Genomic DNA, 6,777 nt, shown 5'->3' with positions numbered 1-6,777 from the left:
TTATCGCTAAGTAAATTTGTAGTGAAATGTATTCGTTAATTTTCGTCCTTTCGTCATTTCTGATTGTCCGTTCGAAGAAACTCGTCGACTCTTTTTACAAAAGATTTCTCCCCGTCCGTGTCGTGTGAAATAAATACACTGAGGTTGTTCCCGAGGCGGAACGTTGAAAAATTTGGTCGATACAGCTTAATGTCCATAAAAATCTGTCCTCCACTAAATTAAGCGTCGAATGCATGACCATTTTTGTCCAGAGAACAAGCAAACAGTGGAAAATTTGCATCCGCGGCTAACAAGAGAAAAACCGAACAAATTACTGTCGTTACTCGTCTAACAGAGAAATTTCTTCTCCTTTCTTTCCTTGCGTCGATAGATTTTTGCTAGAATTTTTTTTTTTTTTTTTTTTTGGACGTTTTGTGACGACGAAAGGGAAAATGACGTTAACGTTGACCCTGATTTTAATGGAGACATGTAATCGCCGGGTAAATGGTGGCTCGTGGAGCTTTTATCATATTATAATTAATTTTGCAACACGTTATTGTTGGCAGATTTTCTTTTGTTTCTTTTTTTTCAACGTAGATTCTCTCTGAAAGACAGGGACCTAATGGGCGGGATGTAATTGCATTGTTTTCCATTTGTCACTGCGAAATGGAACACTGAAGGCTGAAGGAAATATTGCTACGAGTTCGTTAAATGGCCATTACTTTTCGAAAGCTATTAGATCGTTTCCGTTGGCAATTGTGCCTTTTTTATTTTTTTTTTTTTTTTTTTTTTTTTTTGTAATTGACGAAAATTTTAATTAATTTGGTTTCTGTTCAAGCTGATGGCGAGCATTTTTCTGAAAATTTATAACAGCGACACGGACTAGTCACTTTTATGCAATATCGAGCAATGTGAATAGCGCGAAATGAAGATCATTACAATTTGATAATATTTTAGTATCCAATCTCCCCTTGAATTAATAATTTCCCCCAGCCACGAGTAGATACACGCATATATGTACATATATTCCATGTATATAATTTAGATTACATCGTATTCAAATATTTTATACGAGTATCCAATACAAATGCGAAATATCTATAACTGCGTGTATGATATAGAATGCATAATGCAATTAATAGCTCAGATGGAAATTTGTACAACGCGTAACCAACGTGCCCGATTAATTCGAATAACGTCCGAACGTTTCAATTGGAAGCCAGTAATTCAAACGAACTAACAATTTCGCGAAATATATCCAAATAATTTAATCGAATGTTCGGCCAATTTCAGTAAACTGTACGCTCACACCTGAGGAGTGTCGAACCCTAAGAATCCATTGATTTAAACAATCGTCAAATCTATCCCTAGGAATGCGCGAAAGCACAGAAACTCAATAGTTGCCAGTCTCATAACCGTGAGCTTTCATCGGAACGAGACTGTTCTGGAAGAAGATTCAAGGGAGGAGACAAAAGTTTAGGCACGTGGCTTCGTCCTCGATGAGAATTAAATAGCGAACACTCGCGCGGGTTACGCTGGGGTTGTCTTACGGGGCGGGAATCGATGTGCGCGCGAGAGTTAGCGCAGAAAATGTCAAGGTCGTGGAAAGAGAGAGAGAGAGAGAGAGAGAGAGAGAGAGAGAGAGCGAGCACTTACCGAATTTCCCGAAGCTTAGGCAAACGAATGTTTTTCCGGTGAAACGTCAGTGTTTCTAGCCGGGGTTGAAATTTAATTTAGAGCGCGGCGTGTCCCTTATTTGGTATTCATTTCGCGCCACCGGCGAAGAACAAAGGATCTATTGGCTGTTACAAATACCTTTCTGGCAATAAGAGTGCTCTCTCCACTCGTTCGCCCAGAAAGAGTCAGCCGTGCAGTGCTTTGATGAGAATTTTCGCCAATCTTGCAGTTACTTTCTCGCGAAGTCAACACGTGGCCAAAAATTCAAGGATTTTCCGGCCAATTGTCAAACAGTATCTCGTTTTGTTGAGTGTCGTAATTTGTCTTACAAATTATTATTTTATTATTATTTCGTTACTATTATTTATACTATTATTTTATTATTATTAGATACTTGGGAAGTGAGGACATTTTTATTCTCGAAACTTATAGAAATTCGAACGTCGAAAAATTGTTTTCATGAAAATTTTATAATCGTGATTTTAAATTCTGAGAGCAGACTTCCAGTCTTTTAAATTTCATCTACCAAATATTCCTAAAAAAGAAATAATTATTAATAAACCTCTGTCTTTTAAAATAATAGTTATTATTCCTGAATTAAATGAATTTAATTTATTATAATAAATAATTAAACAATATGAAATTAATCCTAAACCATCTCATCCTAATATAATTGTTATTATATTAGGACTTAAAATTAATATAATTATTGATAATAAAAATAATGTTATTAAATAATAAAATCGTTTTAATAAAAAATTATTTAAATTTATATATCTAATTCTATATATATATATTATTGAAGAAATAAATATAACTTCTATTTATATAATTCTATATATATAAATTATTGAAGAAATAAATATAAGAAATGAACAATAAAGTTTTATAATTTATAATTAAAAATATGTTTATTTTTATTGAATTTAATCTTATAATATTTCATTCTAAAATTAATTCATAATTAAATAATATAAAATATATTCTAAAATATAATATAATTAATAATAATATAATTCTGAAAATTAATATTTTTATAATAATTTAAAATATATTAATATATGTCTTTGAAATCACAATTCAATATTTTTATTAAACTATTTAAATAAATTATTAAATTAAAAATAAGGTAGATGAAATTTTAAAGACTGAAGGCTGCTTTATAGTGATCGCTTATAATCTGCTGTATGATTTTTTTTTTCATTATTTTATCAAACTTTGATCATTAGGATTAGATGACGATGAGATTTTTTTGAAGTTTAATAAAATGAAGGGAAAAAATCATAGAGCAAATTTTAAGTGATCATTTTAAAGAGAAAATTTTAATCTTCCTAACTATGATAAATTTAGCCATGAAAGAAATTTCTCAACACTCGTGAAAACGTTTGAAGAATCGATAAGCAGAAATATGTCTTCTCTTGAAAATTTTCCAAATTCAAACATCTTCGTGGACAATGAAAAATTTTCTTCGTAACTGAGTTTAGCATGATCTCGAAAATTGACGTTTTCTCCTTGAAACTTGTTGTACGATTTTTTCTCGTCATTTTATCTTAATTTTAAATATTAAAGTTAACATTCAAGTCTTGAATATTTCTCATGTAATTCGAAGTTCAATAAAAGAAGAGATTATCATGTTAGACTTAGTTACGAACAAAAATTTTCAGTGTTTTCAGAGATGTTTGAATTATTAATGGTTTTTGAGGACAAAAGTATTTTCACCTTCCCATTCGCTGCGCAATGTAAAAATATTTTTGAAAAGGACAAACTCGTTGAAGTGGAAGTTTCGCGCTTTAAAACGAGATCAAGTAGATCGTTACATGATATAATTTCTCACGGAATTGCAAATGTCTTAAATTTAATTTGGTCAAATCCCAGAATTTTCTTCGCAGATCCTTCGATAATAGAAAAAAGTTTAAGTTTAATTGAAGAAAGTAATATTACTTCGTCTTCAGATCTCTCACCTTGAACTCCTCGGGAGTGGTACGTGCGATTTTAACCAAATTTCAGTCTAGCAGCGCTCATCTGCATTCTCAAGAACGTTCATTTATTAATCTACTAAATTACATCGCCTCGTTCTATCTGCTTGTTCTTTATATTCTTAAGTCGAGAGTCGTTTTTCGCTGAGAAACGATCGTTTGAAGGCGCAATTTTAACCTTGAACTCGGCCCACCGCTTCGAGTACACCCTTTAAACTGTAGAACCTGGTTCATTTAATAACCAGAAACCAGGCGTCAAAATTAAAAGCGCCAGATGTTCATTTGCAGTTTCAAAGGCAGTTTCTCATTAACTCGCGTGTCGCTTGGGTCATCGGTGACCAAGCGAAAGGGAAGGAATTTTCATTAAGGGAAGAAAATTATATTTCGTTTTTTCTCTTTATTAAAGAATCAAAACACAGAGCATAAGGATAACTGAATAAATTCCGTGACATAGTGGGGAATATCAAACGAAACGTGCGAGTTTCTTCATTGATTCTGTTACCCGAAACTCGTAATTTCCGTGGAATATAGAGCTCGTTAAACGCCGAATATTATCGTAATCGGCAGATTGCTAACAGTCGTAACTAGGAAACACTTTAATGGCCGAATTTAAACGATCGCAGAACGAAACGAGAACCAAGTTGAAACAATTTACACAAGTTAAATATACTGTGGAAGTTTGCCACGTGTTGCAATTTGACAGAACTTGCGACAACTTGCAATATAAGTTAAATATTCCGTGCACATTTTATTTGACATTATTTATCGATGTGATAAATATAAAGTAGACTTGGGATTATTGACATGGACGATCCGATTGATATTCAGACGCTAAAACTGTTAAAACTGTTAAAATTTTGTAGAAAGCAGTCGTACGATAATAAATTTTGGCTTATTTTTTATAGCATAAAGCATCTTCTTTCGAAATATATTATTCGTTTTATTCTAAAACGTTTTTATGTCACAATGGGTGAGTAAGTGAAGATATTTTTCTCCTCGAAAATGTTATAAATTGTCATAGTATGAAAAAACATTGGGAAATTTTTTTCATGACTGGATCCACAATGGATTTGAAGATTCAAGCCTTTCCTTTTCAACAATTCAAACCGAAAAACTTGATGTATGTTTTTTTTTTTCTCGTCATTTTAGTGAATTTCTAATGTTAGTTTTAGACGATGAAAATCGTAGTAATATGTTTGTTTTCATCTGATGTTCAGTGTTCGATAAATTGGCGAAAGAAAATTGTACACAAAATGTTGAGAAATCGTTGAACCAATCGCAAATTCAATCAAAAGAATTGTTGAGTGTTTTTACATACTATGATAATTTATTGCATTTTTCAGAGGAAAAGTGTCTTCACTTTGCCATCTGTTACATACTGTAAAAACATATTAAAAATAGAACGATGCATCGTGAAAGTACAAGTTTCGAGCTTTAAAAGAATTTTGCTATTTTTAGAATTTTTCACGAAATTATAACACTTTAAATACATTCGAATGTTCATCAGATTCACCGTACATAAATCACGCCAATTGTTTACAAACCGCGCGTGCTTAAAATAATTTTTAAAAACTTTAGCATCCGTGTTTTACGTTAGGAGGCCGTAGCTTCGCAACGATGTTCTTCGATTCAATTCCATTCTATTCGTGCTGTCGTTATCAATATTTCCTCCGATCTGTACAAGTGAATAAAACGCGGAAGAAGAATAAAAACACGAGAAGGAAGTAATACAACGCGGAAGAATATTTCCCCCATTCACGATGATATTCCTCGTGAGTCTTTTACTCGCAACTCGCTGGCTATTCGACTTGTGTATTTCGTCTCGAAATATTCAGTCAGCTGCAAAGTTAATATTCGAGAAGGAGCGTCGACGTCCCCGGACGTCGTGCTCGATTGAATTAACCTCGATACGAGCACGTCGAAACGTCCGGTGTTTGTTGGAAACTGGACGGGAAGAGAGAGGCACACGTAACACACGGCGTGTGTGTCGATATCGGAAAAATCCGGCGTTCACGCGCCACGCCTCGGACAATGGTCGTTGAGCGCGGAAGAAACAAGGACGCGGAGACGCGTTATTAAATTGGAAAACAATTAAATGCGAGCCGGAAACTCGCCGCTCGGTAATAAACGCTTTCACGTCGCCAGCCAATAATTTTCACTTTCACGACCGAGCTTCGTTCCGATACTTCTCCTCTGTTTTTCTTCCGAGTTTTGACCGCGCGCCGGGGTGTAAAGGAAGCGAACTTTTTTCCAGGTACTAAATTAATATTGGAGAATTTTTAGGCAATTTTTCTCTTAAGTTACTCTCAAATTACTCTCTTTTTTGTTCGTGGCATTTTGTTTAGAAAGATGCTGTTTTGAATTATGTACTCGGTGATTATATCGAATACCTTATTTACGGATGACAGCATTTGACGTCGAATTGACCGCCATATTTTATCCTAGCTGGAGTTAACATATCAGTGTACACAAAAGTGATAAAATAAGTCTGATATTTATTGTTGTATCTTAAACAGTTTTTAAATATTGGCATCAAGAAAGTAGAATATATAAAGTTGGAAATATTTACGGATGATGTAGAAACTGTGAAATATACGTTTTATTTTTCATAGAGGGTAACTTTTTTGTAAAATTTGAATAAAATTTTTTATTTTTGTTAATTGTGAGTAAAAAATGGTTTTTTTCTGTCTGTTAAATAAAGGCAAAAAAAAAAATTAGCATGTACATTTTTCTCCTATCTTAGCGATAGGAAATCAACGTTGCGACTCCATATGTCGATAAGACGTTAATAACATCCGTGTCACGTAGACTCGAGGAGAACAGAAGTCAGTAACATGGCCACGAAAGAAAATTCCGAAAATATTCCCTCAACATCTCTCTCTCTCTTTCTCTCTCCCCTCAGATTCTGTAATTTCACGAAATCTCGAGAGATCTCTTGGCAACTATCTGTTTGCAACTAGACTGCGGGTGTTCGTGCAATTCCACGAAACGAGTAGAACCGAAACGGTGGAATATCGTTCGCTAAGTATCGTAATAAATACTCCACTTTGGACTTCATTTCGTACGTGTATTCGTACAATTGGGATACTAAATTCGCTCCCCCCCCCTCCCAAAAAAGAAAAAAAAATTCACGTACGTCCGCAGC

This window comes from Frieseomelitta varia, unplaced genomic scaffold (assembly GCF_011392965.1).
Source record: "Frieseomelitta varia isolate USP_RPSP 00005682 unplaced genomic scaffold, Fvar_1.2 scaffold_720, whole genome shotgun sequence".
Lineage (NCBI taxonomy): Eukaryota > Metazoa > Arthropoda > Insecta > Hymenoptera > Apidae > Frieseomelitta > Frieseomelitta varia.
This window is presented reverse-complemented; position numbering follows the sequence as displayed.